We start from the raw sequence: 26,528 nt of genomic DNA, 5'->3' as shown, positions 1-26,528 counted from the left end.
AGAATCATGGTTGCTTATTTATTCAAGAGTGTATGAATTGTAAGATGAACACTGAAGCTATGCTATAAAGACCAGGAGCTGCATAAATAGTCCTCCCCTATGGCCCAGGAACCATTCCCTTTCTGGGAATCTGTCCTAATAAAATCATCAGGGAGGTGCAGAGAAAGATGCACAAAAATTTATGTTCATAGTTCGATTCCTGGAATGGCATTTAGAAAAAAATACAAATAGCCTCTATCTAATACTATAGGGAGGTGGTTAAGCACACTAGATCACAGCCACAAACACAAAGTTTTGCAGCCATTAAAAATGGTCACTGGTTCCTCTCCCTTTTTCCTCTGTCCTTGGTTAATTCTGTCTAGAAGCCATTAGCCAGAGAAGGCAATGGCACCCCACTCCAGTACTCTTGCCTGGGAAACCCCATGGATGGAGGAGCCTGGTAGGCTGCAGCCCATGGCGTCGTGGAGAGTCGGACACGACTGGGTGACTTCACTTTCACTTTTCACTTTCATGCACTGGAGAAGGAAATGGCAACCCACTCCAGTATTCTTGCTTGGAGAATCCCAGGGACGAAGGAGCCTGGTGGGCTGCCGTCTATGGGGTCGCACAGAGTCGGACACAACTGACGCGACTTAGCAGCAGCAGCAGCAGAAGCAATTAGCTGCAGCTGAACAAGGTAGGCATCTTCAGAAGGTGAGAGTGGGGAGTTCCAGAATCTGAGTAAGGTGAGAGGTGTCTACACAGAATGGTGGCACTGGCAGAAGTGGTCCTGCCCAGCATGTTGAAGCATGTAGGAGGGTGGCCTGGCACAGGTTGTCTCACCAGGCAGGTGAGAAGTGGTAGCAGCCTGGCATGGGGTTCGGAGCTTGAGTGAGTGGATGAGAATGTCCTCATAAGCAGTGGCAGGGGCAGTGGGCCAGCACAGGGCATCGGAGCCTGACCAGAAGGGCAGGGGAGGGGAGATAACCCCCAGCACACCAGGTTAGAGCCAGGGTGATCATGAGGTCACCCACATGATTGGAGGGTGGGTAGTAGTGGCAGTGATGAGACTGCAGGAGCATGGAGAAAATAAGCTAAAATAAAATACTTAAGGTTTCTCATTACTAAAGAAGAAAACTATAAATACGGAAAGGCAGAAATCTAGAATCAATCTGTGGTATTGGATTAGAGATATCAGTGTGAACTTATGGAGAAAGAAAGGTAGATAGATAGATGACAGATGATTAGATAGGTAGGTGATAGGTAGATAATTAAGCATAAGGTTGTATGTGTATGTATATATATTCCCAACTCTGTCTTCCGAGAGCATCTAAGAGTAAAAATAGCTTAAGACAATGAGCACACCCAGCAAGCAGATCTTGGTTTCTAAACACCAGTTTCCATTAAAAGGAACAAGAGGTCTGTGCAGAAATGGCTGTTCGAAGACATAATTTGCTATAGGCCTGAGCATCGCTGGATATTCTTAATTTGTTATGCTAAGAATGAAAGGATCCAACCTGACCACTCCTTTTCAGGCCCATCTCAGAGTTGTGTTTGCAGCGAAGAATCTCCAGAATGAATGTCTCCCTCCAGGATGAAGAGAAGTCTTGCTTAGTACTTGCTATAAAAGCAGTGGATTTGCCAAGCTCCGTGTTCTTCAGCTGTAATGCAAATGCCACGCCGCTATCTGGGCCATTTCACGTTGCTTCAGCTGGACTTGGGGGCAGGAAAACGGATTCGACTATGCTGATGCTCATGTTACTTCCTGTGTCCTGAGTAATAAAGGCTTTTGTCTCTGACTCAGGCGTCTCATGTACTCTGCCAGTATCCATGAAAGAGAAACAGGCTGTTATTACTTGAAAGTAAGGTAAAATCAAATCCCAGACCCAATGATTACTGATTCCAAGGCTGGGCCAGGGAAAGTATGAGACATGCCTGGAATATCTTTCACCAGTGAAAGTGAGAGAATACTCAGAAAGATGGCAGCACATCAAAAGGATAAAAATGCAGCTCGAAGGAGTTCTTCTTGGTCAAATCTGGGACAATTTAAACACAAAATAAATAATGATAGTAACAGTTATAACCTATTGAACAAGATAGGGACCCATGACTTTATACTGATGTAAGTAAACAAAACAGACAAAAGACGTACATAAGTGTTAGACAACTTGTGCAAAATGCTCCTCCCTTTATATAGGATAGAAGACAGGAAACTTTGGTTTGCTTGCTTTTAGGAAACTATTCTCCATTTCCCAATATTTTGAGGGAAAATATATAACCTCCTTCCTTAGGCCATGAGGTCTGGATGAGAATCTCTGTTTCAGGTGTGGAGCACATGATACATTCCTGGCTCATCAAAGCAGGCCATGCTTTTGGCCATTGGAACTAATTCAGAAATGGGCACTTGACCTAGCCTGTTCAGTCAAAGCAAACCTCAAAAGTTTTGTGAGAAAAAAAAAAATTCTTGCTTTTCCCCATTGGGCTTGAATTTGAAACAGTGTGATTTTGGAGCTTCTCAGCCATCTGGTCACCATAAACGAAGACCCTGGAACTCTTGCGGAAACCATTCTGAACCTGTGAGTAAATGCTGTTGTCATGTCTGGAGGCCCAGTAACTGGTGAGCATCCTTGATATGTATGTATGTTTTTTTTCCATGTCACCAAGCAATTAACTACATTCAATCTTGACACTACAAATCTGGTGAGAGCATCAGATCCCACAGAGGAAGGGCTCAGTCCTACAAAATTGCCCCAATTCTGATGCCATTTTCAAGTCCAGGTTGTTACCTGTGTTTCTGATTAACTGGCTGTAAATCGGAGTTTCCCATGATGCCTTCCTCGGGTTCCAATGATTGGCTAGAGTGGTTCACAGAACTCAAAGGAACATTCACTTGCATTTACCAGTTTGTTATGAAAGGACACAACTCAGTAACAGTCAGATGGCAGAAATGCACAGGACAAAGTGTGCATGTGGGAAGGCACTGTCCTCCCATAGCCTCTCCAAATGCGTCACTCTCCCAGCATCTCCACAAATTCACCGACTCAGAAGCTCTCCAACCATCCTGTAAAGTTTTTATGGAGGCTTCATTATATAGGAATTTGATTAAATTATATAGGTTTGCAAATCATTGGTCATTTGGTAATTGAACTGAATCTTCAGCCCCTGTCTATTCTTTGGAGTCCAGGGCATAGGAAAGTTCTAACCCTTTAATCCGCTGGTTGGTTCCCCTGGGCAACCTGCCTCCATCCTTATTTGACCTAAGTGCCATGTTCTCAGTCATGTCCAGCTCCACCGACTGTAGCCTGTCAGGCTCCTCTGTCCATTGAATTCTCCAGGCTAGAATACTGGAGTGGGTTACCATTTCCTCATCCGGGGCATCTTCCCACTCAGGGATCAAACTGCCTTTAGGGCATTTCCAAAAGTCACTCATTAACATAACAAAAGACACCTTTCCAGTTTCTCCTTTAGGAAATTTCAAGGGTTTTAGGAGCTCCGTGCCAGAAATAGGAAGGAAGATCAAAACATATTTCTTATTATAAATCACAATATCCCAATATGTTTATAGACTCTTCATCCTTATGAAATCTTCCTACAGGAGAATTCAGAAAACTTGCTTCTCTAGCCTCTTTGCACCTAGTCACAGGTGTGTATTCTGCATGCCATAAATAAAATGTATTTATGCAGATTTTGAATATAAAGCAGCCAACCTAGGCAAAGAGAGGGTTGCTCAAAACACACTTTTCTGGTAAAGGTAGCAGTAGAGGCCTCTGGTTGCCTGATGGTTGAAGTCACGTTACTGGCACTGTATGAGCCTCAGTACTGGTAGAAGCATTAGCTACACTGAATTTGAAATCCTGACAGCAATGCATGCTATAGCACTCACCACTTGGTCATCCCAGTGGCAACAGTTTTCTCATCATATTGATTCCCCAGAACTTTGAGGACATTATTTCTGGCAACTTAGCCTTGACCCCAATTCTTCCTCCTTCAACAATTCTAAATTTCCCAATATCCTTTAGTTAATGTCTTTTTCTGCTTAAGAAGATGCATTCAATCTCTGTTGCACACAACTGAAAGTCCTGCCTGATTCTTGTATTCAATATTGTTACCAGGAGTGGGGTAATGACAGTAACAGAACTTGAAACTCAGGAGACAAAGGACCTGATAGTTAGTGACTGAAGCAGATGACTTTTTATGCGGTGGCTAACATCTGGTCAAACTGTCTGCTCTACCATAACTCTTCATGCCAATTGAGGTTACAGAGACAGAAGAAATGGTAGGAAAATTCCAGAATAGTCATCCATACTGACTGCTTCTTGCCATTTTTAATAAAATCCTAAAAGAGAGAGATGATCTCAGACAAGGGCGAGCCAGTGTGCAAGCAGGTGGAAGGGATACAGCTTTGCTGAGAGAGGCACTGTCTGACTGTGACCCAAAATCTCAACTGACCAAGAATCCCATAATTTGAAGCTTTTTAAGTGGAAAAAGACCAAGTAACAACAATGAAGATACAGCATTAGCAGAAAATTAGATCAGGGTCTCAGGTTATTGTCTAGGGCTTCCCTGGTGGCTCAGCTGGTCAAGAATCTGCTTGCAATGCAGGACACCTGGGTTCAATCCCTGGGTTGGGAAGATCCCCTGGAGAAGGGAACAGCTACCCACTCCAGTATTCTGCCCTGGAGAATTCCATGGACTGTATAGTCCTTGGGGTCACAAAGAGTTGGACATCACTGAGCAACTTTCCTTTTCAAGTTATTGTCTAGAACCTCCCCTTTACAGTTCTCTGTCAAATAAAGGAGGTGTGTGTGTGTATGTGTGTGTGTGCGTGCGTGCACTCGCTCAATTATGCCCAACTCTTTGCAACCCCATGAATTGTACCCCATCAGGTTCCTCTGTCCGTGGCAAGAATACTGGAGTGGGTTGCCATTTCCTACTTGAGGGAACATTTCCCACCCAGAGATTGAAACTGCGTCTCTTGTATCTCCTGCATTGGCAGGCAGATTCTTTACCATGCACCACCTGGGAAGTCCTTGAAGGAGGAGCATCAACCAACATGCAAAGATCAAACAAAAGGAGGTGTCTCTCCACCCAAGATTACTATTTTAATATTGATTTATTTGGCTGCACCAGCTCGTAGTTGCAAAATGTGGGATGTTCATTGCCTCGTGCGGGACCTTCGGCTATGGCATGTGAACCCTTAGTTGTGGCATGTCGGATCTGGTTCCCTGACCAGCAATATGACCCTGGGCCCCCTGCATTGGAGGCAGAGTGTACCACCAGAGAAGTCCCAAGATTACTACTTTTAATGGCCCTGAGGAATCACCCAATGAGCTTAGGACTAGAGGGTTAGGCAGGACACAGAGAAAGAACGGGTAAGAGATGGACTATTTAGGCTTACATGTTACACCTAGATGAAATCTTTGCTGTAGTTACTTACACATAAAAGTCCCTGAAATCAAAGACTGGATTTTTATCACATTTTTAAAAATTAATTAATTTATTTTAATTGGAGGCAATTACTTTATTATATTGGTTTTGCCATACATTGACATGAATCAGCCATGGGTTTACTTTACATGTGTTCCCCATCCTGAACCTCCCTCCCACCCTCCTCCCCATCCCATCCCATCCCTCAGGGTCATCCCAGTGCACCAGCCCTGAGCACCCTGTCTCATGCATCGAACCTGGACTGGTGATCTGTTTCACATATGATAATATATATGTTTCAATGCTATTCTCTCAAATCATCCCACCCTCGCCTTCTCCCACAGAGTCCAAGAGACTGTTCTATACATCTGTGTCTCTTTTGCTGTCTCATATATAGGGTCATCATTACCATCTTTCTAAATTCCATATATATGCATTAGTATACTGTATTGGTGTTTTTCTTTCTGACATTTTTGAGGGATACATATTTTCAAAACAATCTGAGCCTGGCCCTAAAATAACCTGGAACTGTTAAGTCCTAAAAATAATCTTTAGAAGTCAAACTCTCACAAGAAAAAATAAGCCACTAAAGCTGTGAAGCCCCCAGAAAAGACACCCACCTCAATTCCTGCCTCTGATATAACTGAGATCATAGCAGCATCCTCTCACAGCTGGACCAGATGAGTGGGCTGCACATAATCACTTGGATTCCTGGACTTTGAGATGGATGCAGCAATTGACTTTGGACTTTGGATAAAATATAGAGTATATGTCCAGAAAGAAAGGTATGTGTGGAGGTTGGGTAACTAAATGGATGAGCTAGAGCAGACATTTTTAATTGGCCACTCAACAGCCATTGACAACTCTCTTCCTTTTCATGTCCCCCTAGGGGCACAGCTGAAAACTATTCACCTTTCCAATCTCCTTTGCAGTTAAGGGTGGCCATGTGACCCAGCTCTGACCACTACAATGTAAGGGAAATCATTGGGCGGGGATTCCAGGAATGATTTTTCAAAAGAGACAGGCTCAGCTGATATAAGTAAGGCAATTTAACTTTTTCTTTTTAAAAAATATCAAAAATACTACATACAAAATTAAAGTCTCCTTTGACCATCCCTCCACTTGTGCCTCTTACCTTCCCCTCCTCTCCTGTTATCAGGTTGGCAAACCCCTGCCAGACCATCCTCATGCATTTGAAATATTTGTATTTGTATATATTCAATATATATAATTGTGTGTATGTTGTCGTTGTTTAGCCCCTAAGCTGTGTCCGACTCTTTTGCAGTCCCATGGGCTGTAGCCTCCCAGGCTCCTCTGTGCATGGGATTTCCCAGGCAAGGATACTGGAGCAGGTTGCCATTTCCTTCTCCAGGGGATCTTCACGACTGAGGGTTGAACCTGCATCTCCTGCATTGGCAAATGGATTCTTTACTCCTGAGCCACCTGGGAAGCCCCTTAATAGTGTATAAATAAAATATAATATTGCTGGGGTTACATATATGGAATCATATTGACAGTATCATTGTATATCTTGCCTTTCTCTTTCAACAATATCCCTTATAGATATTTCCTTGCCATTCTTATAGATATACCTCATTCTCTTTACCTGCTTCATAATTTTCCATAGTACAGATGCTCTATAACTTATTTAGCCATTTTTTTTTTATTGATAGACATTGAAACCATTGAGACCATTTCCAATGTCACTATTTACTTCATAGAAACAACACTGGAATGAAAATTCTTGTGCAAGGCTCTTCATGCTCATGTGCAAGTATTTCTCTAGGGTAGATACTCAGAAGTGTAATTGTGGGGTCATAGGCTATGCACATTTTTTATTTTTATGTCCTTTTAAAATTTTAATAGATCCTGCCAAATTTCCCTCCAAAGTGGCAGTACAAATTTATAGTTTCTCAGCAGTGCATGAGAATTCCCTACCCTCTCAACAACTTTAATTTTTTTTTTCTAATCTGATGGGTAAGAAATGGCTTCTGGTGTGTTCCCTTTCAAGTTTCTGATGAGTAGTGAATTCAGCTTTGTTTTCCTGATTCTTATCACAACAGGGGCTTGTTTCGGCCCCAGAAGCTCAGTGGGTGCAGGTCAAGGATCTGCATTACGTAAAGGAAGGGTATTTGGAGTGGAAAGCACCAGGCAGGTTCTCCTGTCTTTGCTGCAGGAACTCAGGGAAGTTGGTGTATCTTCCTGGTTCAAAGAGCGTGCGTGCATGCTAAGGGGCTTCAGTCATGTCTGACCCTTTGCGACCCTATGGACTGTAGACCGCCAGGCTCCTCTGTCCAGGCAAGAATACTGGATTCTCCAGGCAAGACTATTGGAGTGGGTTGCCATTCCGTTCTCCAGGTTCAAAGAGCAGTGTGACAATTAAGTGAGACGGCACACCGAAGGGATGTAGCCCAGGGGCTGGCACAGCAGAAGCACCCAATAAATGGCCGCTATCATTATTATTATCATGACCACCATCTCCACTCTATTGATGCGTGATAGGTGGTACTGACATGGCTTCTGGTGATCCCGCACCTCCTGGTATTTAACCCCCCCACCTCCACCCCAGGTAATTGTTTCGTCCTGAATGTGGGCTGAACCTGGTGAATCTTTGCACTTACTGCACAGATTACAGCAGAACTGATGGGACATCACTTCCATGACTAGGGTATAAAAGACTATGGTTTCCATCTTGCTAACATACTCCCACTGCCTTCTTCCTTTGTACACTTTGATGAAGCAAGCATCCATGCTGGAGGGCCCACATGACAAGGACCGAGGGCATCCTCCAGCTCTCAGCCAGTGAGAGAGAAACCAACAGCCCTTGGGGAACTAAAAGCTGCCAACGACCATGTCAGCCAGCTTGGAAGGAGACTGTTTCCCAGCCATTCCTTCTGATGACTTCAGTCATCAGTGACACCTTGACTGCTAGTCTGTAAGGGACCCTGAGCCAGAGGACCCTGCTAAGTCGCACCCAGACTCCTGAACTGTAGAAATGATGAGATAGTAGATGCTGTGCTTTTAAGACACTGAGTTTGGGGGTAATTTGTTACACAGCAGCAGATAACTGATACGTGGCATTAGTTTCTTGAGGACCACTTTTCTCGGTCAGTAGCCTCTCTCCTAAAAACATGCCAGTCATGTACATTTAACTGCAAATAAACCTGCTCAATAGTTCTCTAAGGCAGGAAGATGCTGTGAGCTATTTCAAAGACAAAGCTTCTGGGTATGTTCATAGCTGTTAGTTTGATTTGCCACTCCATGCTTACGAAGGTGGGAGGTGATGCACGGTAACAGAAAGAGCAAGACAGTCAGATGGACCTGGCTTTCAAGTTCAACTCTTCTGCTTCCTCACTGGGCCGCCTCGGGCATGTCACTTCTCCTCTCTAAGCCTCCATTTCCTCAACCATCAAGAGGTTTCAAAAGGAAACCTCTTTTACCGTGGGGATGCAGAGATATATGATGTCACCAAGCTGCCAACACGCAGTAGGCACAGAATTATTACTCTTTTCTCCCGAGACTTTTGACCTTGAAATGTTTGCCCCTTCATACCCAGAGAAAACACTGGAAAATATGTCACTGTAATGGTCAAATCCCAGCTCTGCTGAGAAGGGAAAACCAGGTTTTTCTTCACAGCATTAAGAATAAGAGTGGATGAGGTGTGGGAATCCATTCGGGAGTGGACAGTATTGTAAGAGAGTGTTATCAAAATGTTCAGCCAGAAAGGGAAAAAGAGAAAAAGAGAAGGATTTGGAGTATGACCTAGAAGGCTGAGAGCTGATTTTTTTAACTTTCCGGTTAATCTTTTCACTCACCTTCTAGGTAATTAAGGGCTGAAAAGTAAAAGCCTGCTGGCCTTCGAGGGACCCTATCTGGGGCACTTTCCTTTCTTTTTTTCCAAAAGAAATACTCTCTCTAAAACCACAAACCTGCACCTGTTTCCCCTGATTTAAAGGCCCCCAGAGTGATGTTTTCAATTAGTAGATGCCTTTCTTTCTAAACTTGATTTCAGGCCAAAGCTTTATAACTAAAATCTTTATTTTCTCTCACAGCCCTCCTCCAAACAAACAGATAAGAAAGAGAAGGAAGCATCCAATGTTTCTTATCTTTTGTTAACTTTCTAACTGTGAAAGTTCAAGCTTTTCCTTCAGTGGAAGCACGAATCCTTTGAAACAGGAGCAAGCGACAGCCCCAGGCCAATTCTGGCCAGGGTTCAGACAGCCCGGTCTGAGGATGGCTTGGGAGGGACGGGTGGTGATGCCTTGAGTTTCAGCTCTAGCCAAAGCCGGCTTCTGCCTGCTCCCCTCCCCAGCCAGAGCCCTGTCTAGACAGTCAACCCCATAGATTATTTCTGTTTCAGCTCAGTTCCTTCCTTCACCCGCTCTGGAGTGGTGGGGACTCATTGGAAAGGACTAGGGCCCCTTTGAAAAAGATTCTTGCGTTCTCTGCCCCCAGGATGATTCAGCAGGGGGAGGGGAGGAAAGAGGTATTCTCTGTGTTGTGAAAAATGGGTGCAGAAGAGGAATGCCCAAGGGAGTCATACCTACCACCCAGCTCCCCTGTGGGGGAAGGCAGCTTTGAAAACAATTCAGGCAGGTAACTTTTTCATAAAGAGAGGTTTTTGAGAAGTGGCAGTCGATATTTGCTTTTTTGGCTATTCTGCATTCAATAATGTGATCAGTCCAATGCCCCAAGATTGGCATTCTCGCCACAGAAGTGGAAGGGGCAGAAGTCCCCTCCCTCCAACCTGAAGCAGAGCACAGCCCTCTGGATATGCAGTGGCCAGAGTTAGCAGGTAATAGGAGGCCCAGTGACATTTGAATCTCGGAAAAACAACCGTTTTGTCTGCTAAAAAAATTTATTATCTAAAATTCAAATGAACTAGGCATCCTTTGTTTTCTCCCCAACGCCTCTTGAAAGGAATGACCCAAAGGCACAGAGTAAGAGATGGCTCATCGTGGCTCTGGCAGGGTTAAGAGTCCGGGAGGGCACAGAAGACCCAGAGCTGGCAGCACCATTGGTGATGACAAGTGTGCCATGGCGATAGTGCCAGCAGCATTGTATGACTGGAGCCACCACAGGGTGGGGTCTTGTCCCTGCCTCAGTTTCCTCCTTCCTGCTAAGGCACATCCTTCCACCTTCCTCCTGATTCTCAGAGCCATCTGATAATCATCCAAGGAATTCCTTTTCTGATCATGAGTTTTTAACTGTAATTTTCCAAAAGGTATCTCCTGAGCTTAAAAAAAAAAAAAAAGGAGTCCTGCTCTTATACTGTCTCCGGCGACCCCAGCCTGGGGGCAGGGCCGAGACCCCACCCTCTGTGATCCCAGCCCCTCAGGACAGCTCGCCTTGCCTCTCAGGTGCCCGGCTGTCCCACTCCACCGCCCCCGACTTGGAGAGCTGGGCCAGGCTGCAGAAAGGCTTGTGGCTGGAGCCAGCTACCTTCTTCACTGCTGTTTGTGGGTTCGCAGGAAAGGGGTCATTTATGGGGTGCACTTGCGTGCAGTCGGGCACTGTCGTCCCAACGCTGGCTGCACTTCACTCGCCTCCGAGGGCCGGTGCTGGCGGGGCCAGGACAGTTTCTGCACTCAATCCTCTGCCAGTAAAGAGCCCCTCAGGTCCTCTTTTGACTGACAGCTGGCCGATCGAGCCACTTGCTAAAGAATTCGGCAGGGCATAGTACCCACCCAAAGGGAGGGGATCGTGCCCCTGCTGCTCATTGTTGGATTATTCCTGGAGGCCCCCTGCAGCCACCCGGGACCCGTCTCCACCCACAGACTGTCACTCCACTTCTCCCTCAGCCCTTTCCTCCCTGCATCCCCCTGTTTAAAAGCAAGGGGTTTGGAGTGGCACAAATTCTGGCTGAGCCCTGGATGTTTCACTCTTCTAGTATGATCTATCACTGTCTCTCTCTGAGCCTCAGTTTTCTCATCTGTAAAATGGGGGTAATAAATGGACCTAGCTTACGAGCCACCATAAGGATGTAGTGAAATGATGCAAGTGAGGTGCTGAAGCAATGCCAGGACATCCCCTGGTCTCTGCTCAGCTTTGGCCAAAGCCCACTTCTCCCTGCTCCCCTCCCCAGCCAGAGCCCTGTCTAGACAGTCAACCCCATAGATTAGTTCTATTTCAGCTCACTTCCTTTCTTCACCTGCTCTGGAGTGAAGGGAACTTACCCCACCCTGGGAGGCAGAGTTAGTTAAACATGCCAGCTGTGATGGACTTGTCTTCCTCACCTGGACCACAAGCCCACAGACTAGTCCCTGTAGGAGGCCACAGAGAAAAGTCTCAACCAATGCCGGACAACCATGAATTGTAATAACAATAATCCTTGCTCCCATTTATTTAGTGACCTTATGTCCCAAGAACTGCAGTGGGGATCAAAATAAAACGATGGAAAAAACAAAAAACAAAAAACCCTGCCCTCATGAAGTTCATGTGCTTTCTCTCAGTCAGGGTTCATGCTCACCCCATGAGGTAAGTACTACTGTTACGCCCAAATTACAGATTAGGAAATTGAGGCTCAGAGAGGGTAAGTGACATGTGCAAGATCACTCAGCTTAGCCCATAATCAAACTAAGAATCAAACCCAGACTCCAGAGCCCCTCCCTTTATTACTATTTGGTTTCACTCAAGCTTCATGAGAAGGCTGTGCAGTACAGATTATCTGGCACCATCTTGCCAATGATGAGGATAAAGGAGGCTGAGTTAGGAGAAGTCACTCACTACAAGTCACCAGGTTGACTGGACCCACAGCTCCAAGTAAGTCCTGGCATTTATGAATCCACAAGGCTGTGGTGCCCTCATCTTGCTGCCAGCAAGAACACCTCTGAGCATCCCTGGAGAAGGCCAAGGACTAGCTCATGGCAGGTGCCTCAAAAACTCTCTTTCATTGAAAGAGACTCCAAGCTTGACTCAGCTGTAATGAGAATGGGAGAGACAGAAACCATGGGAAAGTCAGGGCATCCACTTCAGGGTCAAAAAGAAAAAAATGCTGAACTGGTCCTCACCTTATTTCTATTTCTTTCTTCTCATTTTTTGGATGTCTGGTGGGGCCTGCCTTAGCCCCAGCCCCTCCTGGCTCAGTGCCCACCATGAGGGTTCAGGAAGCCAAACCCAGAAGTGGCTTCCACCTGAAATCGCTGTCCTTTGAGCTCTTGTCTGAGCATCCTATGAAGAGACAGTCAGGCTCATTCTTCACAGCTCCATCAAGGGCTTTTTAAAATGATTTCTTCCCTTCTTGAAAGACTTTACACCCAAACTACTTTGCTTTTATCTGCCAGCACCACAGCCTACTCTACACATTAGGAATGTTGGTGGTAAAGGAGCTTTCTCCAGCTCTGTCCTACATGGCTTTGGAGACAAGGTGAATCCCCGCCTAACTAGGAAGAGGCTGATGCCTACTCACCTCATTGTATTTCTGTTTTTGCTACCTCAAGATATTGGAATGGGCGCAAATACAAGCACTCTTCTTGCAAGTTGTAATTTAATTAAGGGTAGACGGCAACCTCCTCCAGTACTCTTGCCTGGAAAATCCCATGGACGGAGGAGCCTGGTGGGCTCCACAGTCCATGGGGTCGCGAAGAGTCGGACATGACTGAGCGACTTCACTTTCACTTTTCCCTTTCATGCATTGGAGAAGGAAATGGAAACCCACTCCAGTGTTCCTGCCTGGAGAATCCCAGGGACGGTGGAGCCTGGTGGGCTGCCATCTATGGGGTCGCACAGAGTCGGACATGACTGAAGCGACTTAGCAGCAGCAGACTATCTTCATAGTTTATTTTCTGGTCCCCCTGTGTATTACTCAGGAATTAACAGAAAGTAACAGAAAATCAATTCAACAAGTTTAAGAAAACAAAGGAGGGGGATGGAGGTTAGGTATTTATTGGTTCATGAAACTCAACAGTCCAGGATAGTATCAGTGCAGTTTCAGCTGGATCCGGGACCTCAAACAAGGTAGGACTCAGTCTCTCTCTCTGCATGTTTTTGGGGTTTTTTTGTCTAAAGCCACCCAGAGTTGGGCAAATTCTGGGAGATGATGAGGGACAGGGAAGCCAGACGTGCTATAGTCCATGGGGTTCCAAAGAGTCGGACACGACTGAGTGACTGAAAAACAACAAAAAGCCACCCAGTCTCTGGTACTTTGTATGACAGCTCTAGCAAGCTAAACACAACCTTGTTCTCAGGTGGAATCCTCTCACAGATTGACAGTATGGCCTCTGCAGCCCCAGGTTTACATTCCCAGCTCCACAACCTGAAAGAATCTCTTTCCCCTAGCAGATCTAAAACAACACACAAAACAAAACCCAGAACTGAATCTCAATGGCCTGACTGGCATCACGTGTACCCTCCTGAGCCAATCCCTGAGGCCAGGGAGATGGAAGAGGCTGAATCTTGTGCCCACCCCTCAAGTCTAGCCAAACCACTTGGCCTGAGAGCAGGGGGAGGGGGGCACGCCCCTGGGGAAGGTGAAGGCAAAGGGGAGAAGAGTGCTATTGCAGGAGGTGCCAAAACAGCAGGCGTCGACTCTAATCTACCCCCACCCACAATCCATCCTCCACTGAGCTGCCTGAGCACTTTCTTCATATCTGATCTGACCATCTTACTCTCCTCCTTCAATAAAGTGCCATTATCTTTCCCTGCCTGCCTTTTCCATTTGCTCCCTTAGGATGCACCTCTCCGGATGCACCAGAGTACTTGATAGGCACCCTCAACTTTGGGGGCCTTGTGTCACCGCTTCCTCTACCTCAAAAACATCCTCACTCCATCCTCAAGACCCAGATTTTAAAAATCACTCTGTTTGGGAATCCTTCCCTTTTAAGCAGACCCACTTCATTTCCAAAGCACAGCTGGATTCCCAAGTTACATGAAGCTAGCAATGTTTACATGTTTTGTCTACTGATGTATCCTGATTAGTGAAAGTGATAGTCACTCAGTCGTGTCCAACTCTTTGCGACCCCACGGCCTGTATTTCCACCAGGCTCCTCTGTCCATGGAATTCTCCAGGCAAGAATACTGGAGTGGGTTGTCATGCCCTTCTCCAGGGGATCTTCCCTACCCAGGGATCAAAGCGGGTCCTCCTGCATTGCAAGGAGATTCTTCGCTTTCTGAGCCACCTGGGAATATCCCCAGAGCTGGATAGGATGATGGTAAAAGCCTGGACAGATTGCTGAGGTGCAAAGCTGTTTGCTATGTGACCTTAGCTAAGTTAATTTACATTTGTGTGCCTTCATTTTCTCAGGACCTAGCTCCCAGGACTGCTGACAGAAATGAATGGGTTAAGACATGAAAGATACTTGGAACAGTATCTGCTACATGGAGAAGCCTAAGAAGCTTGATCACATTACCTCCTGTTGTTTAAACATATCCCTGTTGGGAATGACCTGTCCATTTCCCCCACGGAGCCTCTGAAGGAGGGAATGTCTGTTCAACACACTGGACCCCTGGCGCTCTGTAGGCGTGCTGTTGCCCCAGCACAGAGAAGGTGCTCGGAACTTCAAAACCCGAATGCAGAAACGAGTGAATGAGCGAGCAAGTGCCCACACACAGACTCCATCGGCGACAGCAAGTGGACCAGCATCCCACCTCGATCAGCACTCTGTACAAATCCCCACCTGTCCCTGCAAGGGGTCACCTCCGAGCATCCCCATCCCGCTCCTCCAAGCCACTTTCCTCCCACCCTCTTCCCCCTACTTCATTCAGCCCAAGTTCAAGTGTAAACCACCAGGACAACCCAAAGAACGTTCATGGATAAATCACCTGATTACTAACCAGGTCCACCCACCACACCGTTAACCACTATTTTCCCTGCGAAAGTAAATAGCACCTCCTCCCCACCGCCTGACCGTGAAGCCATTAAACCCAGGAAGGGCGTGTCGCTGCAGCAGCCCAGAAACAACTTGAAAGTGGAAAAATACGGTGCATTTGGTGATTCAGTGGTCGTGAAGATAGCCAAAATGTTTGGTTTCGGCTCGAACGGAACCTATCCCCGTCCCTACTTGGTCTGTTCTAAGATCAGAGCAGGCAGAGCCTCAGAAGATACCTGGACAGGTTGGAAGCCCTGTGCCCCCGCCTCGCCACCCCACAAGTTTACCCAGCATTTGAGCCCCACATGCCTGGGGCTGGCCCAGGCAGGCGGACTGGAACAGCGCCCCCTAGAGGAAGCCAAAGCTGGGCTTGAGGAACCAGGGAGCGCGGCCCCCAGCGCTTGGGCGACACATTTGGCTCCGGCTTCTGGAAGCTCAGGCAGAAAGAGAAACACATCGGGCTTGCATAGTTTTCATCTTCCAACAACAGAAAGCATGTTCAAACCTCGGCAGAGACAACATTTTTACTGGAACCAGGCTGCAGAAGGAATGTCTTGGGGCACTGCGGGTTTAAAGGACAGTGGGTGACAGGGCCGCGAGCGCTGTAGCTGCAACTGCATTGTCTTGCGTCGGCTCTTCCACTCTTACAGCAGACACCTGCTGAGGTGGCATGTCGTGCCTCCCTGGGCTGGGACCGGGCCACTGAGAGAGCATGGCACACTTCCTGCTGCCCAAGGCTGCCGGGTCATTCCCTCCTTTAGCACTGAGGTTGCCCGCTCCTCAGGTTATCACCTCCCTGGTTGGCAGGAAGGTAGACCCCTTCCAGGGCCCGAGAACGGGCTCTTGGCTAACACTCAGAAATGCGCTGTCTTAGGAGATGCACGTGCTGACAAAGCAAGAGACCTCACTGGGAAGGGGCGCCCCGGCAGAGAGCAGCAGGGTAGGGGAACCCAGGAGAACTGCTCTGCCACGTGGCTCGTAGTCTTGGCTTTTATGGGGATGGGATTCGTTTCTGGGCTGCCTCTGGCCGATCATTCTGACTCAGAGTCCTTCCTGGCGGTGCACGCATGACTCGGCCGAGATGGATGTCAGCGAGAAGGATTCTGGGAGGTGGTAGGACACGTGGTGTCTCCTTCTGACCTTTCCCGCACTCTTCCGGTGGGTGGTGGCTTGTTAGTTCCGGGTTCCTTACTAGGACCTCCTCTAGTAAAAGAACTCACACAGGAGGTTACTGTGGGGTCTGGCTGGGGTGGGTGGTTTCAGTCATTGTGCTTCCCCAAACACATCCACACATCAGTGACCCCAGGGACAGCAGTGTTACTCTAAGGGCTGCGGGGGTCTTCCTGCCTCACTTCTGGAATGTAGTGATTTGGAGAGAAGAGGTTGCCCACTGTCTCCCAGTAGCCAGCCTCCCACTTCATCTTTGCTAACTGAATCCTGTTTTGGTAGGGTGTGCCCAGCCCTAGGGGGTACATGATGGATCTAAGAAAGAGATGACCCCTTCATTCCACTGTAGTATATACTTATTTTCCCATCCCTTGTAACTAAGGCTGAACCTGTTTACCCAGTGCTGGTCAAAGAGATGTCTGCTAAGCCTCTGAGAAAACTCTTTCCTCCCTAATAGGTGGAAGGCCCCTATTTTCAGCCTTGAACACCATGTGTGAAGACACGATGCTATGAGCTGTGGCAGCCATCTTAGGACTATGAGGAAATAAAGTTGGACTCTTAAAGGAAATACATGGAAGATGGCAACATAAAGAGAGAGAGTCCTTACCTCTACTCAATACTTTGTAATCATCTATAAGGGGAAAGAATCTTTAAAAAAAAAATAGTGGCTATATTCATAGGTATAACTGATTCACTTAGCTGTGCGCCTGAGGCTAACACAACATTCTAAATGAACTATACTCCAATAAAAAAAATTTTTTTAAACAAAGAGTGTCCAGATGTTAACTTGGAATCATTGAACCCACTTGGGACCAATTGTCTCCCTGAAGATATCTCATATAAGATGTCTTTATTGCTTATTACTGCTACTAGTTGATTATTCTCTCACCTGCAGCCAAATATATCGTAATTAGTACAACAGGTATACATACAACACAGGAAAATTCAGTCCTGGGAAGACCTCAAGGGGTCTTGAAGATAAAGCCTGCTTTAGAATAAAGTGATGCTGGCTTTCATCTTTTTTTTTTTTCTAATTTGCTGTGTGTTCTTAGAAAGTCATTTTTACCTCTCTAGCCCCTGTTTCCACACTGGACTTGTGTAAAGATGACAGGGGGATACTGGATGAGAAAGTGCTGGACCCACTGTCTTCCTGGTTACCAACTTGCTGCAAGTCTCTCTTGTTCGCTACAGTTCCTCCAGCTTCTAAAGGCAGGCTTAGAAGAACATGGGAGGCATCTGATAAAGTTTTATTGAAAAAGAGAATAAATTCCTTTTCTTCTCTCTTATAAAATGAGGTTTCAGTGGTATATTGGTTTGCTAGGGCTGCCAAAAAAAAAAAAAATAGCACAGACTGGGTGACTTAAACAACAGCAATGTATTTTCTTGCAATTCTGGAGGCTGGAAGCCCAAGATGAAGGTGATGCAATGGTTTCTTCTGAGGCCTCTCTTCTTGGCTTGCAGATGGCCAACTTCTTCCTCTGTCTTCACACACTCTTCGCTCTGTGTCCTCACATCCCTGTGTCTTTCTGTGTCCAAATTGCCTTTCTTATAAGGACATCAGTCTGATTGGATTAGGTCCTGTCCTAATGACCCCATTCTAATTTAATTGCCTCTTAAAAAGCCCTGTCTCCAAAGACAGTCCAATTCTGAGGTACAGGAGGTTAGGACTTTACTGTAGGAGCTTGAGATGGGCACAATCCATCCCTTAACCATTGGTTTTTGCCAAATAACCCCTGTTTCTTTCAGATCTTCCCCTCATTTGGGATCTTCAATCTGGGAATGTTTCATGAAGATTATTTTGATAAATATCATCATAGTATTTCTTTGACAAACACTGGAATAACCCTTCTGGACTTTTTTTTTTTTTGCAAAGCACTTTCCATACCTCTGATTCCACTGTCTCCTGGGTGGTTCTCGTTCTGCCTATGAGAAAACAAAAGCCTAGAGAGGTCAACTGACTTTCCCAAGGTTACTGGCTAATAGTTGGATTGAAGGACAAGGAGCCAGGTCTGTCTGATGCTGAGCGCTGGCCTCACTCCGCACTGTCTGGTGTGTGTCTGTGTGTATGGTGGGGGTGGTATCTTAAGGCAGTGTGGGTGATGGCAGGGACCCTGGGCCTCTTTGGAGGAAGCTCTGCTCTGAGACAGCCCCTGCCATCTCCCACCCCTGCCCATCTTTCACTTCATGGCCCCGTCACACACCCACTTTCCCTCACACGCGTGCTCCAGTTTTGACAGGCTGTGCCTCTGCCAAGAACACCGTTCTGTACATCGTCCCCACCTTCATGATTCCCCCAGAAATGCCTACGCCCCTTTGCCTCTAATCTCACTGCGTAGCCCCAACCTTGACCAGGTAAAATAGTCCAGCCAGTGATGGGCTCCCCCTGGGGCCAGGAGCATCTCCGGTGACTTCTGGATCTATCCTCAGCACCACGTAGCCCAGGACAGGTGGAGTGTCCCTGCCCAGTGAATAGGCTCTGAACTGAGAGAGGGCTGTGGGGAGAGATGGTAACCTGTTCCCTCTGGAAGGAAGGTTTTGGAGGAATATTTATTTTAGAAATCGGGGGAAGGCAGAGTCAGCTGAGAGGCTGAAGCTTTGGGGAAGGGCTGCAGGGGATAAAGACCAGCCTCGGTGGTCACAGTTATCTGAGGGGCGGGGGAGGCTGGGGGTTCAGCTTTTCACAGACCTTCTTCCCTATCCTAGAAAAATAAGAAGCCAGCTTCACCTCCTGTCTTTGAGCCAAAAGGAGAGAGAGTCCACACCTGAGCATCCCACATGCTACTTTCTTGCCCAAGGAAGGGGGAAAGTCCTATTTTCCTGCCAAGAAGAACGCCTAGCTCACTTTTGGTAGAGAAATAATGACATCCAGTGGACATCCAGGTCATCCTCAGGCTCTGGTGATGGCTTCCCCGGCCGGAAGGCCTTCCAGGGCTGGGGCAACAGGAGCAGTGAGTTGAGCACTCAAAAGCTGAGCTCAGACCCTGATTCTCCCTCTTAAGCTGTGTGACCTTGGGTAAGTCCCTTTCCCTCTCTGGGCCTCTCTGTTTCCTCCATGAAAAAGAAGGTACTCTGAAAGTCCTTTCTGTAAGTGTTCAGCAAACATGGGTGGCTTATTATCAGTAGGTTCAAGGCTGTACTACAAACTAGCCAGGTAAGTTTTGGAATCAGACAGCCCTGGATTCAAATGCCGAATTCGCGACTGAATGACCTGAAGCAACTCACCATCTCCTTGAGCACTTAGTTCTGCAAAACAGATTCCCAGCTGTTTTCAGCCCCAAGGGTTGTGGCCAGTATGAGGTCTTTCTGTGGGTTCACAGGCCATAGCATTCCTAGAATATGAGAAAGCAAACAGGCCCCCACCCAGGGGCACAGGAGGGCCACGCAGATGGCATTGCTGGCTCTTAGTGCCTGAGGAAAGCAGCCGAGAACTTCAGGTCCCCTCAGTTCTTGAGCGGGCTCCAGCTGAAGTTCAGAGAAGTTACACGACTCACCTAAGGTTGCTCAGCCAGTTAGTGGTTACTTGCCTGAACTCTGGCATGCCGTAATGCTGTAACATAAAATATTTCTTTTCTCTTCCCTTCTTAACTAGCTCTGTGACATGGGACAAGTGCCTCTACCTCTCTGAGCCTCAGTATTCTCATGCATGAATTAGGGCTGTGGGTCTCAGTTCTAAAAGCACCGTGAGCTGTGGTTTTCATCCCTGGGCACACCTGTGCGATACACACCATCCACCCCGCGCCCCACCGCCTGGATTCCAGCCACCCGCTCTCCTGTCCAGCCCCTGCCACAAGCCGGCACATCTGCCTGCGAACACCATGGAACCCTGCTCCGGAGCCGGGGCCCTGCCAGCACAGAGTTTAAACAAACAGAGCTGCGCAGAAACGAAATGGTCCGTCGGTTGTAAAGAGCTGTGCCTCCTGCCTGTGCTCTCAGGTTTCATGATAATCCGAGTGATGGTTCTCCTGAGGAGGATTAGGAAGAAAATGGCTGGGGGCTTGGAGGGGAGTAGAGAAAAACAGTTGTGGACCCAAGGTAAGCTCTGCCAAGAAAGTGGCCTCAGAGGGTCACTGAATCAAAGATGGGGGGCGGTGGCTGAGGCGAAGGAGGAAAGGAAAAGAGGGGCTCTTTCCGACTCGTCCAGCACCCACGTCAGACCTTCACCAGCGAGAGAGCTGCCCACTAAATTCGAGAAGGACTACCAGCCCCCCACACCCCAAAAACCACTGGGTCCAGAAGCTGGGAGGGGCACCTCTATAGGGGATGGGGCGGCGAGCTCAAAGGCGTTCCAAGGCCATGCAGGTAAAGCATGAAGAGCATAAAGAAAACAGCAGACACAGGATGACCCTTACAAAGGCTGCTCAGCCTTGGTTTGGGGAAGACAATAGGGAGCGATGGGGACTGGGGCGCTGGCGCCCGCTGGGACCAAGCTGTCAGCTCTGGCCGGTTTCTGTCAGGCGGGAGTGCAGGCCCAGGGTTGCCGGTCTTCTGATGTTTTGCAAGAGAAGTAGGAAAGAATAAATTTTGTTTTTTAATGTGCAGGTTCTCAATTTTAAAAGACTGGCAGCAAATTCAAGTTTGATTTTTTTTAAATACTACTTGGGCCAAATAAAATATATCTGTAAGCCAAACTTGACTCAGACCATGGGTTTGCAATTTCTGAAGTTTTGTGTCATGGTAAAGGCAATGGCATCTGTCTGGGTTCAAAGCCCAGTTCTCCCATCTGCTGTGGGGTGAACTTGGGCAAGCCATCTAGCCTTTCCAAGTCTCAGTTACCTCATCTGTAAAATGGGTATAATAGTAGCATCTACTAAGATGGTATTTGAGAAAATGATACGAAATGATGTCATGGAAATTCCTTGGCACAATGCCCAGCGCATGGTAAGCCCTCTAGAAATGTTAGCTATTATTCATAACGCACCCAGAGGGATAAAGATAGAACAGCAGGAGTGGGCCAAGAAAACAGACCAAGCAGGTGAAACAGGGCCAAGTCTGAAAAAGCCAATCAACCATTTCCTGTCTTACTGTGTCAGGAATGGCCCTTAAGAGATTATTGTCACAGACTGACAAGAAAATTTTAAATAGGTTGGGCAGTGACCCAAAAGGTGGTGGCCCTTCACTATTCCTCCACCTCCTTCCACAATATCATCACAGTGATCTCACGAAACCTTCTAGATTGCTGTAGAGCAAAAGAGGGTTAGGGGGGTAACCTGCAGAAGGCAAACAGTGCCCAGGTCTGTGGCTCGGCTGCTGCCCAGTTTTGTGATTTTACCTGTGTCATGTCTTCTCCCTCTGAGACTCCACTTACCCATCTGTAAAATAGGCTATAATAGCTGCTTCTCAGGATACTGGTGGGAATTAGCAATAATGCAGTGTAGCATCTGATGTGAAGCTCATGTACCACAGGTGGGGGCTGCCATTATTGGCTATTTTTGTGATAGTCTGTATGATTAATGGGGGAATAGAAGTGCTTGCCTGACCAGCATCCATTGACTTCTTTTCAGGTAACTGTCTTGGTTTTCCCGTGGGGAACCTATGTTCCTCATTCCCAACTTAATGGTTCAACTGGTGCTGGCCCCACCTGAGGCTGCAGGGACAGGCATGTGAATCAGGCGTAGCTGATAAGAGTAGCTTAGTCTCCTGGGCCAATGGGAACCAGACCCAGGCTTTCATTCAAACTCTGAGGAAAGAGAAGCTCCCTTTACCCCCAAACCTGCTGTAGTGAGGAGCAGGCCTGAGCTGGGACCAGCCATCTATCGCCACATGGGGAGAGCCTGAGAATAAAGCCAACATCGAAGAAATCAGAGAGTTGGAAAAATTCTTGATTCTTGATAAAATTGCTTAAGCACCTGGGTCCAGCTGTGCCTGAGGCTTGCACTATGCTGGGTTATTCCATTACAGGAGCCAAAAAGAATTTCCCATTTTTGTTTAGACCGTTATGAATGGGGTCTTCTTGTAACTTGCAGCCAAGAACCTCAACAGATACATGAGACTTAAAGATGAGTTAAGAAAATGCCCCAAAGGAAATTTAATTAGTTGGTAGTTCTTATTAGCTCTCAGATCGTGCTCTGAGTGTGACAACACTATTTTCCTTCTTCTGAGAGTGTGGTAATAAACTCTGAAAGCCTTTGGTCAAGCGTTCCTTAAAGCAATGGTTCTCAACTGGGACGGTTTTGCCCCGAGAGGACATTTGGCACGTCTGGAGATGTTCCTGGTTGTCATAGTGGGGCAAAGGGGAGGAAATCTGCTTCTGGCATCTAGAGGGTAGAGGTCAGGGATGCTGCCCAAAATCCTATAATGCACAGACTAGCTTCCCTCCCCCAGCCAAGTGTGATCCCTTCCAAACATCAACAGTGCTGAGGTTGAGAAACCCAGAAGTAATACATCATCCAATATTTTACTCCCACCAGTTCTCCTCTATAACCATACCTTCCCTGGGGTCTTAAAGTACAACATACTTGAAGACAAAACCCAGGCTGTGAGGGAACTTTATATATTTCATGATGTGCTCTTAGAGTAGGTAAATGTGACTCAAACCCAATTCAGAGAAGCTGCCCACAGGTTATACATCGTCCCCTCCTAGGTCTGCAGTTGCCCTCCCAGCACCATAACAACCACAGCTCACAACTAGCAGATCAACAGGATGAGCAGGCAACCTCTCTGAAGACAGAGGGTCTCATCCAGCGATACCTGCATGGTCTTCCACATCCAGCAGTAACGATCAAACAAATAAGCAATAATATAAGTCTCACAAATCCAATAAAGAGGAAAGATAGCATTCCCTTTCTATCTGAGGGATATTTCTCAGAGTGTTACTCCTCTTGATCTGTTTTCTGGGTTAAAAAAAAAAAAAGATTTCAAAGTCAAACCAGTATGGGAAACACGAAAGCCTTCATTACCTTTGGGGTAATACCAGCATGTATTAGTATATTAAAGGCCCTGATAAGTCCTACAGTTTAAAACAACCTGTTTATCTTTCTTTAATATGGCATTTCCCAAATTCACATGAACACAGAATCCCCATACACTTTACAATACTTGTTTAATAATTCATAGAATTACTGCCCCACAGGACACACATTGGGAAACAGTTCAAGGGAACTACAGAAAAAAATGAAATATGAATGAGATGTAAAAGCAGATCTGGGGAAACCAAGTCATGGTGGAAATAGACCAGGGCCCTCTGTCCAGAGAACTGTGCCTTAAAACCTCTCAGCATGGCTCATCCGAACTGCATTTGCACGTCTCTACATTTTTATGGCTCTTCCAAAAGAGGCTCTTGAGGGCTGATCAATTGTGCTAGAAAGCAGGATTGAGAGAAAAGTCAGACTCCAGTAGATCCTGCAATGATGAGTGGGATTTGGAGAAACTACCATGGAAGCGATGATGTTGCTGTGTGAACGCCAGCCTTCCTGGAGAGCCTGCTCACGTGAAGGAGGGTGGAGGGATTGGCTCCTCGTATCTTAAAGTCTCCAAGTAATTTCAGGAACATGTGATTCCTACAAAACAGTCAGTTATATTGACCTGTCAAAGTTTAGCAAGGAGCAGGGCAGACACGGGGGAGACAGGGAAGAGTGCGTGGTGACCTTTGAATGGTGGGGTCAGCCACAACCAAGTGCCCTCCTAAAGGAAACCACCCACCCAAGGCTGCTGGGGCGGCCAGTCACTTCACAGAGGGTGCCTGAGCAAGGGATGGCCGCGGACTGGACAGAAGAAGGGCGCCTCACCTAAGCGGAGCCCCTCCATTGGCTGGCCAGTGACCCACGAGGCAGCCCGTGTGATAAACCCTGCCTAATACTTTCAAGTAATTGAGCTGACGGACTCTGTCCTTCTGAGTTTTAAACAGGAAAAATATGGAGTGAGTTAAGAAGTTGGTGGCAGAAGAAAAAGATACAGACACAGCAGCGATGGAGTAAAGATGTGTGAGTTCCTGCTCTGAAGGGATCAAACAGTAAAGAGTCTGCCCCAAATCCTGACCTCAGAGACTTACACGCAGAGCCAGGAGCCCAAGCCCCAGGCTGCCGACCCAGAGTCCTGGCTCCTAATCAGTAGGGGCAGCACAGGGAGCCCGGGAGCCTGTGATTCCTCGAAGAGCCAGTGCCAGCCTCAAGCTGATGTCACCCAAGAAAAGGCACCGTTTTAGAGCCTGCAGTCAGGAGAACTGGGACCTTAATAGTGACATTCAGTGTCCAAATGCTGGCTGGGACCAGTCCTCAGCCAGAAGCCCCTTCGCCTCCCAAGGCATCTTTGGAGTCTGGGACCATTGGGACTTCACCGATTCTCAGTCATGACACATTACAGCTAATGTCACACCCAGGGGCTTGCATGGCTGTCCCAGAAATCACACGGAAGGCACTGCAAAAACACAACAATACAAAACCTTGTGCATAGAATAACAAGGTCACAGTGCTCTTGATGTGAAGGACGGGTGACTTTTTGTAGGGGAAGGAGGTGGTCAAGGTTATATATTTGTCTTAATGAAGTCATGCCAACCATGATGCAGAGAAAAACTGACTTCACTTGCCTGAATTCTGCTGCCAACAACAGCGTCCTGGAGGCAGCAGGAGCAGCAGAATTAGATCACATGGCACTTAATTTCACCCTGGACTCTAGGACCTAAGCATCAGTGACCAGTGTCTTGGGGCGGGAGTGTGAGAGCCAGCGTGACCCACAGGCAGCTGGTAGGACCTCCCTGGCAACAACCCAGGAGGTCGCCTGTATGTCAGACCACCATGCAAGACTTGGGTTCAATTCCGTCATACTCACTGATCCCCTAATTTGTGCTACACTGTCCACCGTGCCCTTACATGTATGACCCCATTTGTTCCCTCTGTAACAAACAAGTCTCTTGGCACGTGTTGAAGTTATAGGATAAGGCTGCCTATTAAGCCAGAATGGAGTGAATCTCACAGGAAATTTAGAATTCAGGACTGAGACTTCCTGGTGGTCTAGTGGTTAAGAGTCTATGCTACCACTGCAGGGGGCGTGGGTTTGATCCCTGGTCTGGGAATCAAGATCTCACATGCCCTGTGGCACAGCCAAAAAATAAAATGAAATTTGGGATTTACCATTTTCTTTATTCTTTTTTCCCTCTTACCTCCTGAAAGTTACTTTAAGAGCAGCATCATTTGAATGATGGAGTCTCTGCATTTAGACTTTTCTCTTGCCTCCTTCCTGGTGGCTCAGACGGTAAAGAATCTGCCTGCAATGTGGGAGACCCAGGTTTGATTCCTGGGTTGAGAAGATCCCCTGGAGAAGGGAAAGGCAACCTATTCCAATATTCTTGCCTGGAGAATCCCATGGACAGAGGAGCCTAGCAGGCTACAGCCCATGGGATCGCAAAGAGTCGGACCCTGACCCTAAGTGACTAACACTCGCCTCCTTTGACCAGCTTGCCAGTTCTCAGACTCTAACTGGATGTCAGAGTCACTGCCCTGGGTCATAGAGCACATGCTCTGCATCCTACACTGAATTCACGTTTTAAAGGTTTTTAAGAGTCTTTGACGCTATGGTTTTTCACCTAAAGTGCTCATTTTGGAATCCAAGGACTACGAAAAGGGAGGCACTATTGTACACCCTGAGAGTTTTGGAATCCACAAGTTTGTTCATTCAACACACATTTATCAGTACCTGCGATCAGGGCTGGGATCACACTGATGGCCAAGGATGGATCCTGGTGTGAAGGAAATCAAAAGCCCTCTGAACCCAGGCTAGGCTGGTTCATCTCGCTGAACACTCAGAACAGGCCTGAGAAGGAGGAGGGCTTAGATAGAAGTATCTGGTTCTTGATCATCCATTCACTGAAGTGCAAATAGGAGAATGGAATCCAAACCCTCTGATCTCCAAAGAGGACCCTTCCACCCTCTCCACTCCCCAGTCCTCAAACATGCACAATTTTAAAATTTTTTATATATTTTTGGCTGCGCTGGGTCATTGCTGCCGTGCGTGGGGTCTTCACTAGCTGTCACTGGTGGGGGCTATTCTGCTGAGGTGTGCAGGCTGCTCACGATGGCGGCGTCCCTTCTAACGGAGCTTGCGCTCTAGGCACGTGGGCTTCAGCAGTTAGGACCGGCCCTGGCTCAGTTGCCCCAGGGCATGTAGAATCTCCCCTCACCAAGGATGGAACCCATGTCCCCTGCATTGCAAGGTAGC

General features: G+C 47.2%; 1 protein-coding gene across 12 annotated transcripts in view; it reads right to left on the bottom strand.

Annotated features, from left to right (window-relative positions):
- The window catches only part of FBXW11 (F-box and WD repeat domain containing 11), a 188,193-nt gene that overhangs the window by 26,652 nt on the left and 135,013 nt on the right, over positions 1 to 26,528 (bottom strand). For 7 of the 12 annotated variants that reach the window (XM_081520740.1, XM_081520736.1, XM_081520743.1 and 4 more), the window contains one exon: positions 23,402 to 23,875. The exons of the other annotated variants lie outside the window; for them this stretch is intronic. The gene's annotated coding sequence lies outside the window, so the exon portion shown is untranslated. Of the gene's footprint in view, positions 1 to 23,401; positions 23,876 to 26,528 lie in introns of those variants that run through there. 12 annotated transcript variants of the gene reach the window in all.

The sequence above is a fragment of the Giraffa tippelskirchi genome, chromosome 8 (assembly GCF_054371585.1).
Source record: "Giraffa tippelskirchi isolate mGirTip1 chromosome 8, T2T-mGirTip1v1.2.pri, whole genome shotgun sequence".
Classification (NCBI taxonomy): domain Eukaryota; kingdom Metazoa; phylum Chordata; class Mammalia; order Artiodactyla; family Giraffidae; genus Giraffa; species Giraffa tippelskirchi.
This window is presented reverse-complemented; position numbering and strand designations above follow the sequence as displayed.